This window comes from Mastigoproctus giganteus, chromosome 1 (assembly GCF_048544385.1).
Source record: "Mastigoproctus giganteus isolate SK-2022 chromosome 1, ASM4854438v1, whole genome shotgun sequence".
Classification (NCBI taxonomy): domain Eukaryota; kingdom Metazoa; phylum Arthropoda; class Arachnida; order Uropygi; family Thelyphonidae; genus Mastigoproctus; species Mastigoproctus giganteus.
The window spans coordinates 243,279,213-243,304,339 of NC_143575.1; the positions used below are offsets into that span (position 1 = coordinate 243,279,213).

General features: G+C 38.5%; 1 protein-coding gene across 5 annotated transcripts in view; it reads left to right on the top strand.

The window, feature by feature from the left end:
- The first annotated feature begins 730 nt into the window (after window positions 1-730).
- sky (GTPase-activating protein skywalker) overlaps window positions 731-25,127 on the top strand; it is a 162,298-nt gene continuing 137,901 nt past the window's right edge. For 4 of the 5 annotated variants that reach the window (XM_090376626.1, XM_090376653.1, XM_090376662.1 and 1 more), the window contains exon 1: window positions 731-779. The gene's annotated coding sequence lies outside the window, so the exon portion shown is untranslated. Of the gene's footprint in view, window positions 780-911; window positions 1,005-25,127 lie in introns of those variants that run through there. The other variant, XM_090376635.1, reaches the window with a different exon arrangement.

The following is a 25,127-nucleotide window of genomic DNA, read 5'->3' on the forward strand; positions in this document are numbered from 1 at the left end:
TTTTTTTTTTTTTAGAACGCCTCTTGCGTCCTTTTTCTTTAATTCCAAATTTTTGGTTAAGGGGGAATAAGCCCCTTCTGCCCACCCTGAATACACCTCTGGATGGTAATAATAATAAAATTAAAAAGACTACAAAACATTAACTGGACACTTACCATTAACAGACTTGAGTAACCTCGAAATTTTGTTTAAAAATAAAATCCATTCTTCTGTTTTTATTTGTTGAAAATAGATTAATAACTTTTTCATTCAAGTTTGGTGCACCGTTCAAATGGGCACTGCTCGCTCCGCAGTTCCTTTGACTCGTTTTATCACCTCTAAAAAAATACGTATTGGCAACCTGCCAACCAGGCATTGACGTCTTTTTATTCGTTTATTATTGAAATGATTATCGGAAATAGAGGATGAGTATACTATACATGGGACCTGTTAATAAAAATATTCATTGCGTTGCATTATTCTTCACAAAATTTCATATAACTCCACTGAACTGTATATTTAGATTTAAAAAGCTGGGGATGCTCTAGTTCCTTAGTGCCTATCAACGAGCCGCCCGCCCCTGTAATTATGTATTTGACATTTTATTAATTAACTGTATTTTATTGTACTACGAATTTTCTTTTAAGATGTGTCTTTTTTTGGGCGCAAGGGGATTGTTGGTTATCAAATATAGGGAACAAATGCAAGCACCTAGCGAGTTTTAAAGCATCTCGGTTTGCGGTGGTAGTTATTTGTACATATGTGGTGTGTCCTTTTAACTGCTGCCCGTCATGTTTACGGTAACACCTGTTATTCTGCAACACCTGTCATTCTTTCAGCTTTCTAATGCTACTGTAACTTTCACTTGGTTATGAGCAGTATTGCTTTCAATTGCTAAAATGCATTTCTTATATTTTGTTTAATTGGTTCTTTTATTGTATTCTCTACAAAGTTTTTTCTGTAGGCGTTAAACACTTCCTCCAATGTTTGTTTAGTGAGCTCGAATTGGTATATATACTTAACCTGTAAGCACACTTTGATTTTGGCTCACGCATGGGGTAAAAATGACCATTAAATGTATTTGTCAGTAAGGTGTGTCGCCGTAAATTACCCGATGTATTTATCGGGTTGTCGTTAATATAAAAATAAGCAATAAATAATGTATTTCAATCAGGTTTTTTTTTTTTTTTTTTATATACAAATACATATTAAACTTAGTTGCATGTACCAGGCATTGCATAATAAAAAAAATTAATTCGCTAATCAAATCAAGGTGTACTGTCTCACAAAAAAGCAGTGGGAAAATCAACAGAATGCTGTTTGCAAATCATAGTTTGTCTATTTTCCCAACTTTGTCGAAAAATATTGGAAACGTTGGCTGAAATATACCCCTGGGTGTGGCAGTCGAAGTGGAGGACATAATTGCTAGCCAGTGTGTGGCTTATGAACTGAAGGATGTGATGTGTGAAAAGTTACAGGGAAGGACTACATGAAGGACCTGAATTGAGAATAATAGTTGCAGTCAGAGGGGAAAAAACAATTATAGGAAGGATCATGTTTTTAATCAAATTTCATTTTTGTTTAGTGAAAAGAAGGTTAGGTTTTTATGCGACTTCAGGATGGATTCAAGCAAAATAAGTAGCATGTCATTCATTTTGACTATTCACTGGCTATGCCCATGGTACCAGATACTAAATTTTTACCGAAATGTTAATACGTGTTTGTAGTAAAATTTACAGAGTTACTGAAGAAACATGTTTACATGGAGGTTCTCATTGCAATTCAAGATATATTGGGTAATTCTCATTCCAGTGCATGTGCTCTAGGGTTAATATTTTCCATTTTGAGATTATATGGTTATTTTGTCAAAATTTTATCCAACACATGCAAAAATTGTTTAACAGTTCACCTTGGTTCTGACATTTGAGTATGTTTATTATTGAGTATGCTTGGACTTGTCATCAGCAATAATTAATCTTGGAGAACTTTTTTTTATTTTCATTTTGACAGCAAATGCTTTAAGTGCAGTTATAAAATGAAATGATTTTTTGACCCAATATGAGATACTAAATGGTGTGAAGACAAAAAAGGAAAGGAAAGTCTAGCAAAACTGGTGTGTAATTGGGACAAAAGAAACAAACCAGAATATTAATTAAGATATGTGGGTTCAGAATAGCTGTCTCTAGTGATGTGAGAAAGGGGGGGGGGGTTATGTTTAGTTTTGTTTATGGATTAATTACTGAAATATGTGTAGCCTAGGGGAGTGGTGTACTGGGGTCATCTTTGGTTCACTTCACTTGGGGGTGTTTGGTTGTGATCAGTGGTGAATACTTTTCAAAGTCAGATGATACTTTTTTTTATTTTCATTTTGAAAAACTGCATCACTTGTGAATTTTGCAAATAATGTTTTGTGCTGCATTGTGGGTTGCAGAAATGTTCAAAATGCATTCATTAGATGGGATATATATCTCTATGAATGAAATCCAATAAAAAGACTCCACCTGATATACCTAATTGCCATAAATATCTTTCCAAAGGGTAAAATGCATAATTAATAGAAATATGAGAAATCATGCAAATGGCAATCATGACAACCAAACATGCATTTTATTGCATTTACGTGTACAAACTGAAATTACATCTTAACGTAATAGTATTATGTACTGTAAATCAGCAAAATAAGTCCTCAATATTTTGTTGTAGTTCCTCCTCGAGCTGCAATTACAGCCTTGCAGTGATCTGGCATAGAGTTAATCAACTTCTGGATATACAGTTGCCCAATTTTGTGGTGCCACACCCTTACGATGCTCTCCTGCAGCTGAATCTTCCTTGTTGGCTTCTGAGCAACTTTATATGACATTATGTACCAGCAATTTTCAATAGGGTTCAAATCTGCACTGTTGCCGAGCCAGTCAAACACTGTAATGCCAGCATTTCTGAGGTATGTAAGGGAGAAAAACGAGGGAAAACATTAGTGTAAGTATATTTTAAGCCTTGAGACAAGAAGGCAAACTCATCATTAAATTTAAATAGCATAAAACTCACCAATTTTGCTGTGTGTGGCAAGGTGCTGAGTCCTGTTGAAAAATGCATTTTGGACATCTGTGTGGTTGATCCCTAATAACGGGTTTCAGGCACTCCTCCAAGATAGAAGTGTAGGTTTCTGCATTCACTGTTTTGTTAATAAATTTAATTTGCCCCACTCCTTTGCTTGTTATGCATCCCCAGACCATCTGACCGGTGGGGAACTTTACAGTTGGTGTTATGCAGTCAGGATGGTATGCTTCTGATTTTTGTCTTCTGACATATCGCTTTCCATCCGAGCCATGCAGGTTGAATTTCGATTCGTCAGAAAAGATGGTGTCCCATTGCTCTTTTGTCCATGAAACACGTGTTTTAGCCCAGGCAAGTCACTTCTTCCTCATTTGTTGGATCAACAAAGGCTTCTTCTTGGGTTGATAGGCATGCAGACCAAAAGCCATATTTGGATAGTTCATGACTTGTTTCAACACCAGAGGCCATCTCAAAGTCCAGTTTTAGATCAGGAGCACTAGCATGACGATTATGAAGGCATAGCCATTTCAAATATTGATCTTGGGAAGGTGTAGTCACTCTCTTACAACCTGATCCAGTCTTCTCTTCACATCACTGGTTTCACGCTTTAATTTCAGTATCCAGGATACCGTTGACTGGTGGCATCACGCGTAGAAAGCCCTTCCTGGGACAGAGCAACAACTACACTTTTCTTTCTTGGTGTCAACTGAACATATGGAGCCATGCTTACACCTCCGCAAAACAGGATGTTAATGAGCTTGTATACCCTTCCAACGCCGTGTTTATAGAAACAGCTGATGTAATAGAAGCGTTATCTGATGCAATACCTTTGCTTTGCGACAAACAAAATGACTGTAATCAAACAATATCTTATATGTTTCATTGCCGACTGGGCTAGCCGGCTGGGTAAAGTGCCTGCCTGGCAACCCAAAGGGCGTGGGTTTGAATCCCGCCTCGGGCTTGGATCAGAGTACAAAATGCAAAACCTTGGGAGGTGCAATATGGCCACAGAAGCCGATGCGCCAACAACTAACAAAAAAAAAAAAATAAATAATATGTTTCATTACAAATGTTACTTTTTTTTTAAGGTGATGCAGTTTTTTTTGTCCGCCACTGTATGTAAGGAAGCTACTTGCTGTTGTTTTGCAAATTGGCCACCTGGTGATTAGGGGGTTAAAATGCATTATGGGGAGGATTCATGTTAAAAGTGAGTTGGCACAAGGAAATGTATGTTTGGATGTGATTTTCACAGAATTTCATTGTTCAGGGGTGAAATGACATCATCTCGTGGTGGTGTTTACTGCATAAATTATACCAGAGGTCAGCCTGTGATATTGTACTACACAATATTTCTAAATAGCTTTCTCAAGAAAGACTGAAAGTCAAATAATAGGAATCCAAAAATTTGTATGTTTCACAAATGAACAGAATTGCAAAAAAAATCACTATAGACAAAGCCCTCATATGTAAGGAAATTACAAACTATTAAAGACTGTAATATAGTGCCCCCTTTACATAATTTACTAACTGTTTGATGCCTTTTAATTTGCGTCAAATTGGATGACTCTCTCATGGTACTATTATGGCTAGAGGTAATAACTTTTGTTATAGACCATTGTTACTAAAATTACCATAATAAAATTTTTTTGTTATAGCCTTCTAAAGAAAGAACTAGTGACACAGCAGGCCTTCAGATTTTCTATTGATTCACTGACAGAATATAGTTTTCTTTGTGCATAAGTCTAACATCATAATGCTTTATTTTTATAAGAATAAGAAAGGAAAGCTTGAATTGTAAATTAACTTGATACAACACTGTCTGGCCACTTTATTATGAACATGATCAACAGCATATTTGACTTCCATTGCCCCAAATCACTGCCCCTACAGAACATGGTGGGGGGGGGTCAACAATAGGTTGAGAAAGAGTGATATGAGAAACATTGGGCTGTTCAAGTAAGTGTTCTTAATTCCCAGAGTGAAGTTGCAAAGGATTGTGCTGACATCTCTTCAATTAATCCCAAGAAGTTATGATGGGATTGAGAACCAAGGATTGGGTTGGATTGGTTAGGCTGATGCTTGAAGTCTTCCTCATGTTCTTTAAACCACTCTCTCAGATGATTTGGGAAATGGTTGCATCATCAGCTTGGAAGTGCCTCTGCCCATAGGGGTAAACATCCACCATTGTTGAATGTATCTGATCTGCAGTAATGTTTAGGTAGGTACGTGATCCACAGCAAAGTTCAGGTATCCATGGTGCTCTCCAGTGGAATTGAAGGGGGGAGGGTAGACCAAGAGTGTGCTATGGAAACATGTTACACTATTACATGGCCACCAGTAGCCTGTACTGTTGATAACCATTAGGATAGTTCTGATGCCTTGTGGATTTCTCTATATGTGCACAATTTCACTAGTGCTGAAAAGCCTAAATTGGAAGTCATCAGATCACATTACTTTCCTTGAGTCCTGTGTCTGTACTTTTTGTTCCTTGTACCAACAGCCACTTTTTTGTCAGTGGTTTCCATGAAGATCTCCTGCTAATTTTTTTTTTTTTTAACGGTTCCTCACATGGCCTTATGTTTGTGCATCAAATGCAATGTTTAATTGTTCCATCATATGGCAGTGATCACACATAGTAATAATCTGCTCCAGATGTTGCTCAACTTGCTCCATTTTCTTACCATTTCAAGTGCAGTTTTGTTTGTTCTGGTGTTTTCTGGTAGATTTTGCCATTTGTTGAAGAATTGAATGACACTAGTCTTTGAGTACTTTACAAGTGAAACCTTTCCTTTCTGCTGTAGCACTTAAATGTGCACCAGCAGTTATACCACCTTAAAAGTCTGAGATTGCCTGTCCATTCTCCATTTTTGGTGCACTGATTTAAACACTAGTCAGGTCACATGACTTTATAGCACCTTCCTGCACATGTTGAATGCCATCTGAGATCTTCAGTTTATGTTTTTATATAGATTGTTTTGTATAGCCCAAACCTCCATGCCCCTAGTAAAGTGCCAGGCATATACAGTTAGCATTAGCATTAGTAGAGGCATTTGATGCAAGAAAGCAAGCTTATGCAGCATCAGCCAAAAAAAAAAACCACTCCCACTTCACCCCTCTGTTCGTTCAAAATACCTGTCCAGCTGAGCCTTAAACTTATTTAGGCTATCAACCTCCACCACAAGGGATGGAAGTCTGTTCCACCAACCAACCACCCGCTGGCTAAAGACAAATTTCCGCACGTCTATCCTACATCTGTCTTTCCTCAATTTGAATTTATGCCCTCTCAGGTGATTATTCTGAGCTAGAGGAAGAATCCCATCAGCATTGAGCATGCTTAAACCATTCAAGGCTTTATACACCTCTATCAGATCACCTCGCTGGTGCCTAGTCTCCAGACACTGTAATTTGCAAAACTTAAGCCTTTCTTCGTAAGAGCATCCCTTTGTTCCATTCACTAATCTTGTTGCCCTTCTCTGTACTCGTTCCAGCAGCTCTACATCCTTCTTGAAATGAGGCCTCCAGGCCTGTATACAGTACTCTAGGTGTGGCCTGACCATTGCCTTATACAAGGGAATAATCACCTCCTTATCCCTGCTAGAAAAATTCCTATATATCATTGACAATACACCATGAGCTACTCTTGCAGCCCGTCTGCACTGCTCAGAGAACTTCATATCTGCCTGCACAACCACCCCCAGGTCCCTTTCATTCTCTACCACTGTCAGTGTAGTACCACAGAGTTGATACGTTGCTCTGGGGTTGCTGTTTCCCATGTATAGTACTTTACATTTGTCAATGTTAAACTTCATTTGCCACCTCTCAGCCCATCTGCTCAACCTTTCCAGATCCTGTTGCAGCAGCATAGTGTTAGTAGTGTCCTTGACAACCCTGCCTACCTTTGTATCATCTGCAAACTTGGACATTAAGCTTGATATACCATCATCAATATCATTTATGAATACAGAAAACAATAATGGACCCAACACTGAGCCCTGAGGGACTCCACTAATAACATTAGTCCACGACGAGCAGTGTCCATTGATTACCACTCTCTGTCTTCTGCCCCTCAGCCACCCCTTTATCCACAGCAGCAATTTGCCTCCAATGTCACACTGCTCAAATTTGTGCAGCAGTCTTCCATGTGCAACAGTATCAAAAGCCTTTCTAAGATCCAAGTATATAATATCAAAGTTATTCCCTGCATCCAGTTCCTTTGTGACTGCATCATAGTATCCAATCAAATTGGTCAGGCAAGACTTCCCCTTAACAAAACCATGCTGTGTCCGAGCTATAACTGAAGTCTTGTTTGAATGATCCTGCAGTGCTTCTTTAACTAGTGCCTCTATTAATTTATATAGATAAGGGGTAAATATATTTTCCTTAACAGGCAATTTGCAGGGCGAGCAAATCTGGTTACAAAAAGAGAAGATTGATAAGTAAAAGGCATTTTTGCACTTTAAGTAGTGTATGTTTGATGTTAACAGTATAGGAACTCAATTCAATTCATTAACATGTAAAGGCAGAAAGTACAGAGAATAACTTATGGCAAAGGAAAGGAGCCCGCAGGTGAATTTTCAGAGGCATAGTATAAGTAGTGAAGCCAGAACAAAAGTTAGTAGTTTTTGGTTGGAAATAAATCATAGTCATATGGTGATTCTACTAATTTAAATAAATTTATAAAATTTTTGATTGAAAACATTCGAACACGTTCATTATACTCCCAGTGCTAAATCCGCTACTGGGTATTCCAGGGGCTCACATCTGGTGAGTTTGGGCTTGGCACACCCAGGATCCTGAGCTGGATATCATCATCCTTCTCTTTCTTGGTGATTCCCTTCTACTTCTCTCTCTCTCTCTCTCTCTCTCTCTCTCTCTCTCTCTCTCACACAGAGTAACTCGGGGAATTTTTTTTTTTTTTTTTTGGCTGGTGCAGCATAAGTCTCAGACTTCCTTGCACCATATAGCTAATAATAATAATTGATACCTTCATTTGGGCAAAAAAACTGCTCATAAACTCCCATAGAACCCCCCCCCCCCATGTCGAGGCAAGAGTTGCCTTCGGGCCTCAAAAACAGCTCAACCCATTACAGTTATTGAAAGCTTATTAAATTTCAGTAGGGTCAGGACGATCCAGTAGTGTTTGATTTTGAATGTGTGGTTGGTTTTGGCTCTTACTTTTTTTTTTAATAACTACATTAAAATAATTTAATAAACATTTAGGGGGCCTTCTGTGTTGAGGATTGGGTGCTTTACACAGTTATTCGCCTGACCCTTTTGCCCAGCCTGAGCAAAAGGGATAGGGAAGAAGTAGACTCTTTTATTACTTAAAAATTATTGGTTTTTGTTTTTAATTAGCACTGCAGTTATTATTTTATCTGATAAAGTAAGTTAAATTGTTTCTCAGTTGGCTTAGGAAATTACTCAAAAATGATATTGAAATAAGAATTTTTCTGACATTGTGTCACTATAAGAACAATATATACACTATTTAATATTTTTTATGTAATTTTGTAGAATTATAATTAATATTATAAGTTATTAGCTCTATAAATTTATAACAGTATGAACATGATTTTATAATGTAATTGCATAACATATTGTAATTTTATAGCATAGAATATACCACTGTTACATAATCTGGGAATACGGTAGCATTGTTATTGTACTTGTATGCCTGTTTAGTGTGGCATTTTTAATTTAAACTACCACCATGCCTCAGGCTACAACAGCAAAGCAAAGAGCTCCAAGTAGTGGGAGCTGAAAAATGTGCTTTGGCTCAGAGGAGAACTGCTGAGGGCAGTTCTCCAATAAATCAGGGGTTTATAGCATGCATTACTTGCTTCATACTTGTGAAGACAAAAGTGTCACAAAGGGGATAAATGACTTTGTTTCAGTGCAAAGCATACAAGGAGATTAAGTGAGAATTTAGCATTCTGAAGTGCAAAATTGAGAGTTTGAAGAAAATGGTTGATTTTAATTTCTCAAAAGAATTTAAATGAGGAATCTGTGAAACACTTAGTTGCCCAAATCTCTGCTAGGATTTATACTGAAGCAACAAATAACACAGCAGAATATCTAAGGGTGGAAAGAACTGGTCCCAGAGGAAGTATATGTTTTTCGTGACTATTGTCATCCTTGATTGTAAATATAAACGGGAAATATATTGTACAAAAAGGATAGGTAGTATAGCACCAGTGTGTGTCTGCTAGGAGCAAAAGTTAATAATGTTGTAGAACAGTTATCTTTTAAAGGCACAAAGGGCGATAATGATGTACTTATTGGTGCTAATGACAGAATAAGCAATCGGAGGATTTATGTAATAGGTATAGGACCAGTGTGAGAAAAAGATGTGCAATTAATTTGAAAAGATTTGTTAACATTAGCATTAGTTGAGGCATATGATGCAAGAAAGCAAGCTTATACAGCATCAGCCAAAAAAAAAAAAAAAACCTTTCCCATTTCACCCATCCACTCACTCCAACTGTTTGTCTAGTTCAGCCTTAAATTTATTTAAGCTATCAACTTAGACAACAGCAACAGATGGAAGTCTGTTCCAGCAATCAGCTACCTGCTGCCTAAAGGCAAACTTCTGCACATCTATTCTACAACTGTCTTTCCTCAATTTGAATCTATGCCCCCTCAGATTCTTAATCTGAGCAAACGGAAGTATCCCGTGAGCATTGAGCCTGCTCAAACCATTCAAGGCCTTATATACCTTGATCAGATCACCTTGCAGGTGCTTAGTCTCCAGCTGCTGCAACTTGCAGAACTTAAGCCTTTCTTCATAAGTGCACCCCTTTGTTCCTCTCACCAATCTTGTTGCCCTTCTCTGTACTCATACTAGCAACTCTAAATCCTTCCTAAAATGAGGCCTCTAGACCTGTATACAGTACTCAAGGTGTGGTCTGACCATTTCCTTATACAAAGGGAAAATTACTTCCTTGTCTCTGCTAGCAAAATTTCTATATATCATTTGACAAAACTCCATGATCTGCTCTGGCAGTCCATCTGCACTGCTCAGAGAACTTCATATCTGACTGCACAATTATCCCCAGGTCTTTTTCATTTTCCACCTCCCTGTTTACCACACAGTTGGTACGTTTATCTTGGGTTATTGCTATCCATATGGAGTACTTTTCATCTGTCAATGTTAAACTTCAGTTGCCACTTCTCAGCCTATCTGCCTAACTTTACTAGATCCTGTTGCAGTAGCATACTGTCATTAACAACCTTGCCAACCTTTGTATCATCTGCAAACTTGGACATTAGGCCTGATATACCTTCATCAATATCATTGATAAATACACAAAACAACAATGGGCCCAACACCGAACCCTGGTGGACTCCACTAATAACATTAGTCCACATAGAGCAGTGTCCATTGATTACCACCCTCTGTCTTCTCCCACTCACCCATCCTTTTATCCATTGTAGCAACTTACCCTTAATACCATTCTGCTATAATTTGTACAGTAGACTTCCATGCGCAACAGTGTCAAAAGCTTTCCTGAAATCCAAGTATATGATATCAGAATTATTTTTTGCATCCAGTTCCTTTGTAACCACATCATAATATCTAATCAAATTTGTCAGACAAGACTTTCCCTTAAAAAAACCCATGCTGTGTCTGAATTATTGCTGCAGTCTTGTTTAGATGATCTTGCAATGCATCTTTAACCATTGACTCCATTATTTTACCCGGTACAGAATTTAAACTAACTGGTCTGTAATTACTTGTCATCCTTCAATCCCACTTTGTGAATTGGGGATATATTTGCACATCTTCAGTCTGTGGGGACCTCCTCTGAGGCCAAGGATGCTCTCATAATTATGGCTAAGGGTTTGCTTACTTCCCTTGCTGCTGCTTCCTTCATTATAACTAGATAGATCCATCTGTCCCAGGTGCCTTTTTTATGTTTAACTTCAACAATTTCTCCTCCACTTTGCTCTCAGTTATTACAAAATCACTTATCTCCCTGTTAGAGTTTGATAAACTTCTGGCATTCCCCTCCTTGAATAACTTCTCATGTGAATGTAGATGCAAAATACTCATTCAGTTTATCAGCTACTTGAGCAGGATCATCAATAGTCGAACCATCTATGTTAAGTGGACAATCTGATTCAACCCCTTCCTTCTAGAGTTTACATAAGTAAAGAATTCTTTTCTGTTTTTCTTTACATTCTTTTCCAAAGATTTCTTGTAATCTGCCTTCGCCTGCCTAACCTTCTTTGTGATTTGATTACAGACTAGCTTATATCTGCCATTGTCTGTGTTGGCTGATAATTTATATGCATCCCACGCATTTTTCTTTTCTGCCAGCCTCATTAATTCATCCGACATCCATTTAGGCCTGAACCTTGAACAGTATTTCTTAGTTGGTGTGAAAAGCCTAGTAGCCTCCAAGATTAAGTCCCTGAAAGCTACCTTAGACTTGGTGCACAATAGCCTTAGATGCTGATGCACCAAAAAACTCATAATAACCAACCAACCAACCAACCAACCCTGTAGGCTTCCCATTTAGAATTCACTGTTGGTAACATCATCAGTTGATCCATTGTGTTCAGACATGATAGGAAGGAGCACCTGATGAGAATCTCAACAATCAATGTAGTTCTGGTGAGGTTGTGCAAGGCTTGCAGGTTAGAATTTTTCTCAGCATGGTCTGCATTTGTTAATAGGAGGAACTCTTTTTACAGGGAGGGGATACACTTAAATAGAAGAGCATTAGCATTAGCATTAGTAGAGGCAAATGATGCAAGAAAGCAAGCTTATTCAGCATCAGCCAAAAAAAAAAAAAAAAAAAACAGACCACTCCCATTTCACCCCTCCATTCGCTCGAAATACCTGTCCAATTGAGCCTTAAATTTGTTTAGGCTATCAACTTCAACAACAAGTGATGGAAGTCGGTTCCACCAACCAACCACCCGCTGGCCAAAGGCGAATTCCGCACATCTATCCGACATCCGTCCTTCCTCAATTTGAATTTATGCCCTCTGAGGTGATTATTCTGAGCAAGATGAAGAATCCCATTGGCATTGAGCATGCTCAAACCATTCAAAGCCTTATACACCTCTATCAGATCACCTCGCCGGTGCCTAGTCTCCAGACTCTGTAATTTGCAAAACTTAAGCCTTTCTTCGTAAGAGCAACCCTTTGTTCCATTCGCTAATCTTGTTGCCCTTCTCTGTACCCATTCCAGCAGCTCTACATCCTTCTTGAAATGAGGCCTCCAGACCTGTATACAGTACTCAAGATGTGGCCTAACCATTGCCTTATACAAGGGAATAATCACCTCCTTATCCCTGCTAGAAAAATTCCTGTATATCATTGACAAGGCACCATGAGCTACTCTTGCAGCTCATCTGCACTGTTCAGAGAACTTCATATCTGCCTGCACAATTACCCCCAGGTCCTTTTCATTCTCCACCACTGTCAGTGTAGTAACGCAGAGTTGATACGTTGCTCTGGGGTTACTGTTTCCCATATGTAGTATTTTACATTTGTCAATGTTAAACTTCATTTGCCACCTCTCAGCCCATCTGTTCAACCTTTCTAGATCCTGTTGCAGCAGCATAGCGTCAGTGGTGTCCATAACAACCCTGCCAACCTTTGTATCATCGGCAAACTTGGACATTAAACTTGATATCCCATCATCAATATCATTCATAAACACCGAAAACAACAATGGACCAAACACTGAACCCTGAGGAACTCCACTAATAATGGAGTCCACGTTGAGCAGTGTCCATTGATTACCACTCTCTGTCTTCTGCCACTCAACCATCCCTTTATCCATAGCAGCAATTTGCCTCCAATGCCACACTGCTCCAATTTGTGCAGCAGTCTTCCATGTGCAACAGTATCAAAAGCCTTTCTAAGATCCAAATATATAATATCAAAGTTATTCCCTGCATCCAGTTGTTTTGTGACTACATCATAGTATCCAATCAAATTGGTCAGGCAAGACCTACTCTTAACAAAACCATGCTGCGTCTGAGCTATAACTGAATTCTTGTCTAGATGATCCTGCAGTGCTTCTTTAACCAGTGCCTCCATTAATTTACCTGGAACAGAAGTTAAACTAACAGGTCTATAATTACTTGTGTCAGCCTTTGATCCTCCTTTGTGAATTGGGGTTACATTTGCACATCTCCAGTCTATGGGTACCTCCCCTGAGTCCAAAGAAGCTCTCATAATTATGGCTAGGGGTTTGCTTACTTCCTTTGCTGCCTCCTTTAATATAACTGGATAGATCCCATCCAACCCAGGTGCCTTTTTTATGTTTATCCTCAACAATCTCTCAGTTATTACAAAATCATCCAGCTCACTGCCAATGTTTACTTTACCTACATCATTCTCCTTCCTGAATAACTCCTCATGCGTGAATGTAGATGCAAAATACTCGTTTAGATTGTTAGCCACCTGAGCAGGATCCTCAACTGTTGAACCATCAATATCCAGTGGACCAATCTGATTCATCCCTTTCCTTCTTGAGTTTAAATAGGTAAAGAACTCTTTTCTGTTTTTCTTTGCATCCTTTGCCAAGGATTTTTCGTAGTCTGCCTTTGCCTGCCTAATCTCCTTTGTGACTTGGTCACAGACCAACCTATATCTATCATAGGCCTCCATGTCACCCATTAATTTGTATGTATCCCATGCATTTTTCTTCTCTACCACATGTCTCATTAATTCATCTGACAACCATTTAGGCCTAAATCCTGAACAACATTTCCTAGTTGGTATGCAAAACCCGGCAGCCTCCAAGATTAGTTCCCTGAACGCCTCTCACCCTGAGCCCGCTGTTGGCAACATCATCAGTCGGTCCCACTGTACAGAACCTAAACACTGTCTCAGACCATCATAGTCGCCCTCACGAAAACAAAAACCCCTCCCTCCACCCCCGATGGCAGCCACCTCCCTGAGTAAATCCCACTTCAACACACTGCGACCACTGCCACCCAGTGGTTCATCTATCTGCAGATTCTTAATGCATGAAGAATCACTACTGATAATCAGATCAAGAGCATTGCTCCCTCTTGCCGCCTCACGAACACGCTGATGCAGAAAACAATCATCCAACAAATCCACAAAAGCCCCGCCAGTGTGCGAGCGACCAACCCACAAACTCCAGTCAACATCCGGGAAACCAAAATCCCCCACCACAAGACTCTCTGATTTACTGGCCCACCATTTACCTGTACAATACCCTACTACACTCATCAGAGTCACCAGGCCTACAGCACACCCCCACTCTCAACCTTGACTGCCCCATGCCCATGTCACACCAAACCGACTCGACACTGCCCCGTCCATCGATGTCAACCGGCTTCACCTCCTTGGACCCTATGTGTTTCTCAACCAACAGCACAACCCCTCCTCCCCCCCGTCCCGTCTATCCCCCTATACACACTGCACTCCCCAAACTCCAGCTCCGCATCCCCTACATCTGTGCGACACCACGTCTCCGACATCCCAACAACATCCGCCCCCGATGCCTTGAGCAACACCTCAAATTCATCAAATTCACTCACCAAACTCCCAGCACTGGTGCACACACAGGCACACATGCACCCGCTTCTATTCCCGGCCACCCCAACACAACCCATGTGCTCACCCGCACCGCAATGACTCCCAGTAGTCTCTGAAACATCCCGCACCCCGCCTTTCAGGCCTCTGCCCATCTCAATAGAAGCAGTGCAAGAACCACTTCCACCTCCGCCAGTGGCCACTGTCAATCCACTAGTCCCTGCATCCCCCCCAACCAGCAGTTTTCCGACCCACCCAACTCCGCCTCGACAGCATCAGCAAACCCCCCCCCCACCCAAGTGCATCCCATCCCTGCAGAAGCAATCTCTCCCGCCAACAAGCACAGTCCAGGCTGAAAAAAACTCCACCCCTTGAGCCCTGCACAATCCCTCCAGGGCCGAATTGATCGACAAGGCTCTCGTCATACACTCCCTCCCACCGTGTCTGGGCAGAACTGCAGACACTCTCAAACTCAACCCCAATTCACGGCTTCTCTTCAACAGTGACCCGCGTACAAGAATGTTTGCTATTGAGGCAATGTTATTTGGGTTGGAAAGCTAGTTTCAAGAAAAAAATAGATTAATAGTTTAACAGCAGCTGCAAGCAGAGGTAAAATCGATTCTTTCAAGGATTGTATTAGAATGTACAGCAGCCTAGAAAGCAAGATATGGGGATTGGAGGAGCTGCTGGGGATGCTCATGGGACAAGCAATATATGGGTTGTTTTAGAGGTACTAAGAGTAAAAAATGCACACATCCTTACATTGTATATTAATGCTAGGAGCAGAGTAAATGAATTTGACAAATTTGTAGTATTGTTTAGGTCATCAAATATGGGTGTTATTTGGATATCAAAAACATGGTGCCACTTAGGTGTGATGGATGCCAAATTTGAGTATGTGAGTAGAGAAAGGACAGGTAGCACATGGGAATGGGTAGGGGGGGGGTCATTGCACCACATTGACGTGGATGGCTAGTGTAATGTTCAGTCACTTGTGTCTCATTGACAATGGGAAAACAGAAATGAGAGTAGTAGTGTGTTTATTCGTAAAATAATTGTAAATATGATGAACAGCTATACATGCAAAGAAAGGGTGCAAATAAATTGATGTGTTATAATGGGGGTGTTAATTTTCCAGAGATAGTTTCCTGATTCAGCATATTTGAGAGGCAACAAGAGAAAGCAATATTCTTGATTGGATTATTGGCAGTAACTCTTCATGCATTAAGAATCTCTAAATAAAGGAACCACAAGGCAGCAGTGACCATAATGCATTGATGTGGAATTTAAAGATATAACTACTGTCAAGTGTAAAAAGAAGGGATTTTGTTTTTGGAAAGTCAAGTACAATGGTCTTAAGCAGCTTTGAAATTCTTTTCGATGGAAGTGACTGACGATGTTACCAAATGCAAATTCTGAATGAAAAGAGATATTTTTCAAGGTTTAGACCTAAATGGATGTCAGAAGAACTGATGAAACTAGTGGTAGAGACGAAAAATGCAAGAGACAGTTATAAATTCTCAGGGGACACAGACAGAAATAGAAACTAGTCTGCAATCAAAGTCACGAAATGGATTAGACAAGTTAAGCAGATTATGAAAAGTATTTGGCTAAGAATGTGAAAAATATAGCATAGAATGTTAATACTAGAAAGAAAGGGATTAAACTGTTAATGATCCTGTACAGGTTGTTGACAAACTGAATAAATATTTTGTATCCTACATTCATTCATAAAGTTTTTAGAGTTGGTAATTCAAGAAGTATACCAGGTTATAACTGGGTGTGGGGGGGTAAATGATTTTGTGGTAACTGAGAGGAAGTAGAAGAGAAATAGAAGCTAAAAATAAATAAGGCAGCTGTGCTGATAGAATATATCCATATTTGTATTGAATGAGGCAGAAAGGGAGGTATGCAAAAGTTTAACCACAAATATGGGGGTATCCTTAGATTCAAGGATGATTTCAAGTTAAAGAAATATTTTGTTAAACAGATGGTTAAATAAAAGTATGCTGGATCACCTTCACAGGAATGCAGTTCTCTACGTCAATCATAGCAAGGATGTGTTAAGGGGAGATCTTGTTCGACCAATCTGATTGGCTACTGTACTGTAGTCACAAGTTAACTGATGGAAAAAAAATAATTTTGAATCGCATGAAGTGAAACCTTTCTAAAGCAAACACCTGTGAGTCAGAAGGAAGTATACACTAAAGGGGGGGGGGGGTTCTGCTTTGCAAAGGTCCATGTAGCCAGTTTCAGTAATTCGGAAAAATGAAATTTGTTGTAACAACTGTTGCTTACTCAGTTTTTTTTTATTATCATTGTAATGTATCAATTAATTAACTTCTAATAAATAATGCAACTTTTAGTAAAAATGAATATGAATGGCTTTTTAATGCATTTTATTTTTGCACTTTAGTTTCATTATGGATAATAAGGTCACTTACTAGTCTTAGTCCATGTTCGTTGTTTTTGCTCACATAAAATTTTTTTTAATGTAATAGGATAACCTCCCCTTCCATTTAATGTGTCAAAACTCCTCCCTTTTTAAATTTCTGCATACAAACCTGCTACAAACAGTAATAAATTTCATTTAAAAAATTTGTACCAAATCAATGTAATACTTAGGAAAATTTCAATGAGTATTCCAAAGAAAAATCTACATTAATGAAGAAACTTTGTCTTTAAATGACCACCATTTCTCATTGCCGGATGAAAGTGGTAAGTGATTGCGAGTCTTCACTGACTTTTGTTGGGTCACCTCTGCCAGGATAATTGCACTAACAGGTGTCCTTTATGAATTTTCTGAAAAAAAACTGTGCTGTTGCAGAATTGTAAGTATTCTCGGTGGCTTCTTTTTAAACTGTTTGAAATTTGTACATAACAGTAACTGCAGCTCATTGAATGAACATACACACTGCACCTTCTCAGATTTGATAAATCCTTCCATGATTAGTTTTGTGATTTTCTGCCCTCTACTGAAGAATGCATTTTTCCAGTTGGTGAGTAAAAACTTGAAAGTATCCTCTCCTACCTGGAAGTAGTTTCATTTTTTTATCATATACCCTATTCGTGCAGTATTTTAGTTTTGGTAAAGGAGGTTTGTGGATGTGGAAAATCCTCATGGACTCCTGGTCAAAATTATGAAGTCTGCTGGTAGAGGTTTTTTTTTTTTGAAAAATGCATTATAGCTTTTTTCCCACTTTTTATTTTCCTTGTATATGTACAGTGAAACCTCATTTAGCAGACACCTCTTGTTGTGGACACTTTGACTTGGGTCCTTGCCATAGGTATTTGAAATTACATGTTAAGTGACCTCTTCAAAGTGGATGCTCTCTAGTATGAATGCGGACACTTTTATAGCTGCCATTTATGATTTTTCAACAACCCTGCAGTGGACACTTTGATTTTTTTTTCAAAGGCAACATTTCGGATGAATACGTTCATTGCTGCTGACAAAAACATGTGTTTTTGTAGGTCTTCATTCAGCCACAAAGTGATTGTCAAAGTCATTACAGTAACAGCATTAATTAGACTTCTTATTAGCCACAGATTACTTATGGAGTAGATTGCAGAACATTTTTAATATGCTCACCACTGCTGATATAGAATTTACAAACTTGTTCAGAAGCAATTCCACTGGCAATGTGCATCACTGAGCAAGGTAATAAAATTGTAAACCCGATAGATGCTGTTGCTGAGAGAGAAAGGGGAGAGTTTTAGTGTAAATGTTAGAATACAGTTGTAATGCTGTACATAAAATTTATTTAAAAAAAAATTAACTTTATAAATGGACTAATGCATTTCCATTAGTCTTCTACAAATGCATGCTACATTAATAAAGATGTCAGTCAAACTTAATCAGACACTGATTGAAACTATTCTATAGTCTATCGCTACTAAACATATGGTATGTCTAGATATTCAAAGTGTTAAAAAAAAAAAATGCATATCTGGTGATATGCTTTGTACAGGGCCATGGTTAGGCTGCATCTTGAGTATTGTATATGAGTCTGGAATCCTCACTTTAGGAAGGATATAGATCTGGAATAGGTGTAGAGAAGAGCAACCAGATTGGTGAAGGGAACAAAACGGTTCCCTTTTGCAGACTTAAAGCCTTTCTAGGCTTTGCCTGCAAATTGCAGTGTCTGGAGACTAGGCACCAATGGAGTGATCTGATTGAGCTGTTTAAGGTCTTGAATGTATTGTGTAAGTGGAATGATATTCTTTTTCTTACTGAGACTATGCATATGAGGAGGCATAAATTCAAGTTGAGGAAGGATGGTTGCAGGATAGATGTGCTGAAATTTTGTCTTCAGCCAGTGGGTGGTTGATTGTTGGAACAGGCTTCCATGTGTTGTTGTGGAAGTGGGTGGTTTGAATAAACAAGAAAAAATTAGACAAATTCTTTTAGGGTATGGTGGGCAAAGTGTTTTTTTTTTTTTTTTTTGCTCATGCTATATAAACTTGTTTTCTTACATCATTTGCCACTACTACTATATTACTAGTGCAAAAGTAAGTAAGACTTTCCTTTGCCGCTTTACCTCCAGCATGTTTCTTCTAAGGCACATTGTTTTATCCAGAACTGTGTGAAAAAAAGACCTATTTCATCAGCATTTAATGTTTTCTGGTAGGTGCACAAGTATTGACGGCAACTTTTTTTTCCCCACTCGGCAATGGTTTCCAAATTAACATCAGTAGACGCCCCACAAATTGCTTTTAAGGAAATATTGTGACATCTACGGAACTTATCTAACCAGCCATTAGATACTAGTGCTAGTCAATAGTGCTAATTCCTTTAGTTTGAGTCATAGACCCACAGACAGGAATGTTTTGACTGCATATCTGACTAAACCACTCATGTCAATTTATCCACCAGTATTGCTATAGTATTGCTTTCCATTTCCATTTTCTCTCCACTGTTTTAACAAAGTTTCTTAATTTTTAATAATTGCTACTACTGAAGTCTTTCCAATTTTAAAATGGTCAGCTAACTTATGACTTCAATACTTTTCTTTCCTAGAATATTCTCTCACTTCTACTTTTCTTTCAAAGTTAACTACTTTTGAGACACTGTAGTACAGTATGAGTATGTAACTGTAAATTTTTACCTGGTCTGGAACTATGCACCGAATTTTACAATTGTCCAGAATCTGTCCACTTGAAATTTACTAAAGTACTGTAACAACCACACAACTGAGCCTTACAGAATAGACAGATGATTAGCAGTAATCCCACAGTTGATACGTTACTCTGGGATTACTATTACCCATATGCAGTACCTTGCATTTCTCAACGTTAAACTTCAATTGCCATTTCTCAGCCCATCTGCATAATTTTTTTTAGATCTTGTTGCAGCAGCATACCTTTATTAATGTCATTAGCCATCATGCTAACCTTTGTATCATCTGCAAACTTGGACATTAAGCCTGATAGTTTCATCAATATCATTAATAAATACAGAAAACAACAATGGGCCCTGCACTGAACTCATGGGGCTCCACTAATAACATTTTTCCATGAAGAGCAGTGTTTGTTGATAACCACTCTGTCTACTCCCACTCAACCATCCCTTTATCAGTAGCAGTAACTTTCCCGTAATACACACTGCTCCAATTTGTACAGCAGTCTTTTTATGTACAACATTATCAAAAGCTTTTCTGAAATCCAAGTATATGATTTTAAAATGCCTTTTTGGATTTGTTTATTTGTGACTGCATATTATCCAATCAACTTGGTCAGACAAGATCTCTCCTTAACAAACACATGCTGTGGCTTAAATATAACTTCATTCCTGTCTAGATGGTCTGCTTACTTCTTTAAGCAGTGAATCCATTATTTTCCTTGGAACAGAAGTTTAGCTGGCAGGTCTGTAATTACTCATCCTTTGATCCCTCTTTGTGAATTGGGAATACCTTTGCACATATCCAGTCTGGGGAAATCCCCTGAATACAAGGATGCTCTCATAATTATGATTAAGGGTTTGCTTACTCCCTTTGCTGCCTCCCTTAATATAATTGGACAGATCCCATCCACCTCAGGTGCCTTATGTTTAACTTCAATTTCTCTTCCACTTTCCTGTCAGTTATCATAAAATCATTTATTTCTGTATTATGGTTTGATAAACTTCAGGCATCCCCTCCCTAAAGAATCCTTCATGTGCGACTGTTGATGCAAATTACCTATTCGCCCTGTCAGCAACCTGAGCAGGATCATCCAGTTAAAACCATCAACATCAATTGGACCAATGTAATTCAGCACCTTCTTTCTACTGTTAATATAAGTAAAGAAGTCTTTGCTGCTATTCTTGTACCAGTGATTTCATGTAATCTGCCTTGGCTTGCCTAATCTCCTTGCAGACACTTTCGAATTCACTCCTAACATTTGACTTTTTCCCAGTATTGCCCTATACTTGTTAAGCATGCCCTCAAATCTACTCTTAATAACTTTAGTTCAACTGTGTGCAACAGTATTACCTTTGCCTTAAAAGATATATGGTCTACAATGTCATCTGCTTTTGCCTGGCAGACATATCCTGGTCCTATTCCACCTATCCTTCTTGCACAACATATTTCAGTTTTCCTGATAATAGAGTTGGTTACTATTGGTGACTCTCTTGTCAGGGAAATGGGGAATTGACAGGGAAGCTATAAATAGTGTTATTATTTATAGTCAAACATGTTTCCTTACTTATAGACCCCCCCCCCCCCCTGTATGTCTTAATGATCTAAGTATATGATTATAACAAATAGCAGATCACAGAATACTACTTGTAGTATAATTATGTAAACTATATGGTATGGGAGCAGGCAGTAAAAAAAATATGCAATTAGTTTTGCAAGCACCTCTTTGAGATAGTTCATTCTACTAATGTCCTCTGTAGCAGTATAGTGGAAAGTTTGGGATTTTTAATTTATTATTATTATTTATTATTATTACTAGCCATATAGTACAAGGAAGCCTGAGGCTTATGCTGCACCAGCTAAAAAAAAAATTTCCAAGTTACCCAGAGAGAGAGAGAGAGAGAGAGAGAGAGAGAGAGCAGTAGAAGGGAATCACCAAGAAGAGAAGAATGATGGTATCCAGCTCAGGACCCTGGGTATGCCAAGCCCATACTCACCAGATGTGAGCCCCTGGGGTTAAAGGTTTCTTCAGTTGACTGCAGTTAACCAATTTCAGTTAGGGGGAGTAGCTCCCCTCCTGATGAGTTATTCTGGGATTTTCAGCCTGTACAACATGCATATCAGCCTGTGAACACTTTTACAGATGGCACAGTGTGGTCTAAGTTGGCAAAATGACGTTGGGTTTTAGGCATTGATGTGCCTGAAACCCAACGGCAACATTCTACTAACTAATTTTGCCGACTAATTTTGTTGAAGTTATAATCATAGGGTTACCTATCCTTGATTTTAATTTATGAGGGTTACTTGACAAAGTTATCAACCTTGATAATAAAGAGACAACATAGCCTGATTTTCATTTATTTTTTTCTCAATATGTACCACTCCATGAATGCACCATTTTTATATGTAGCAACAGTGGGAACAACAGTACACTGCTGCAACAGGATTTAGAAAAGTTGAGCAGATGGGCTGAGAAGTGGCAAATGAAGTTTAACATTGACAAATGTAAAGTACTACATATGGGAAGCAGTAATCCCAGAGTAACGTATCAACTCTGTGGTACCACACTGACATAGTGTGCATAGTGTTAGGGTCAGGCGCCACCTGTGATTTCTCACATCTGCACCATATGTACGCTATGAAGAAATACAGAACTACTGTAAATGCCAGAAAAGAGTGTTGTCTGTTGTATATGACATATTGCATTAGGTTCTGTTGGGTGTCCTGGCATTTGGCTGCAGGGCCCCAGGACCCCACATTGCCCGCACACACCGCTAGGAGGTAGCCAGGCTGCCCTTTATTCTCTGGCTGGTCTCCTCCAGGGTCGCCTGAGTGTCCTGGACGAAGACCAAGTTAAAAAAAAAAAAAAAAAAGAAAGAAAGAAAGAGAAGAGAAGGCCTGGGGAACAAGAGGAAGGGGGGGGTCTGAATGTGAGGAGCAAGCTAAAGTGGACAGATTGAGAAGGCAGTCCACCCGAGTAAGAAGAAATAGGGGATGGGTAGAGGGATCAAAAGTCACAGGGGCAGGCGCCACTGTGCGAGTGCCAAAGGCCAAGCACTCTCTCTGGGAGTCAGCTTTTCAAGGAGTGCCAACCATAATGATGCCAGCATAGTATTTTAATTTTCTGTCTTACTCTCTTTTATCAGTACCACACTGACAGTGGTAGAGAATGAAAAGGACCTGGGGTTAATTGTGCAGACAGATATGAAGTATTCTGAGAAGTGCAGACAGTCTGCAAGAGTAGCCCATGGTGTCTTGTCAATGATATACAGGAATTTTTCTAGCAGGGATAAGGAGGTGATTATCCCCTTGTATAAGGCAATTGTCAGGCCACACCTTGAGTACTGTATACAGGTCTGGAGGTCTCATTTTAAGAAGCTGTTGGAACGAGTACAGAGAAGGTTGTTGTTGTTGTTGTTTCATTTTTAGGAGCATTAGCAACTAAGGCCATATTGCTCTGGGGATATGCGGTGGTCATTCCCTGACCTTTCCGCATCCTCTGTATTTGGTGGTCACGGGCTTGAATCCCGGTCTAATCAAGAAGCGTGTGCTACGCATTGCTGCTCCTGCCCACCTGGCTACGGAGGTGCCTACAGAGAAAGGCAACAAGATTAGTGAACAGAACAAAGAGTTGCTCTTACGAAGAAAGGCTTAAGTTTTGCAAATTACAGTGTCTAGAGACTAGGCACCTGCGAGGTGATCTGATTGAGGTGTATAAAGTCTTGAATGGTTTGAGCATGCTCAATGATGATGGGATCCTTCCTCTTGCTCAGAATAATAACGTGAGAGGGCGTAAATTCAAATTGAGGAAAGACAGTTGTAGGATAGATGTGTGGAAGTTTGCCTTTAGCCAGCGGGTGGCTGATTGCTGGAACAAACTTCCATCTGACGTTGTAGAAGTTGATAGCTTAAATAGATTCAAGGGAGAACTTGACAAACATTTGGAGCGAGGGGATGGGTGAAATAAGGGTGTTTTTTTTTTTTTTTTGTCTGTGTGCTATATAAGCTTGCTTTCTTGCATCATGTGCCCTTGCTAATGCTAATAAATAATTTCTTTGTTATTATAATTTGCTTGATTTCAAAGGCGCTATTTTTTCATTTCCTTTGATAAATAAATCATTGTTTAAGCATGATCTATTGTTTTCTTGACCTTTATTTAACATTACTATGGTCAAATTTCATTATTGAGAATGTTAACCTCTGTTTTTAACATTTCTTCTGTGGGTAATTAATTCCTGCATTAAGAGTTTTTGCTTTACGAGCACTCGCTAGGAACGAATTAACTCTTAAAGTCAGGAACTACTTATATATATCAAGCATATTTGTAGTCAGGGTATATAATTTATTGAATGCTCCTTATAGATGTGTGTATGAGACATTCATTTCATATGGCTGTTTCTCTATTCAAAGCCCCTGATGAAGTAGTGGAGAGATAGCCAAGTGGATGAATGTAATTTGCCATTTCCTCTAACCCTTTTATATATTTCTTTTCAAATTGCTCATTTTATTTTTATTTTATTGTTTCTCAACATGGTTCTTTAGCTGTAGAATCATACCACTTTTTTGTTTTTTTTATATATTGTTAAATCCGAATTTCACTAGTTAAATACTAAATTTGTACCAGTAGCCTACTGGCTACTGCTAACACACTACATTGCTAGTCAGCGCCATTAGGCTTTAATGCCTGAAGAGCTTTCCATCCAAGTTATAAATACACAGCAAACATGAATCCAAAAATAAATAGGATCATGCTCTAAGTAAAACAATGTGTGTGTATTGATAATTATTACATTATCATTAATGCCACATATCCAAAGCAACAATCTGAAAATTAACAGTTTATTCTTTTATAGAGCATGAAATAAATTATAAAGTTTATATATATATATATATACTTTATTTTATTATTATTATTTTTTATTAATATATATGTGCACCAAAGGACATAGTTACATGTTGACGTGAATGAATTTAAAAAGGATACTTCACTGTGTAGGTTTCAACTAGAAAAATAAAAATTAAATTATAAGGATTAAGCTGCTTTGCTGAATTTAGTTACACATTAGAACTTATAATTTGAATAATAACCTAAAACAGTCTGACCTGCTTTTCAGATCTTCTTGTGGCCATTAATTTTCTAAATTGTTTTGCGCTTTTACCACTTTATAATGTGTAACTATAAGCTTAGCAAAGCAGTTATCCTTTCAAATTTATTAAAGTGTTTTTCTACTTGTAATCCAGACAATGAAGGTGTTCTTTCTTAATAAATATAAGAAAAATTATCATTTTCTGGATAAAAAATTAATAAAATTAAATTTTTGTTTTTGTGGTAGCAACCAAATTGTAATGGATAACATGTACCTGTGACTATATATGCTATCCCAGGAACATAGTCATTCTATCCGAAGCAAAAGTTACAGTAATGAGAAAATACAAGTCTGACATCT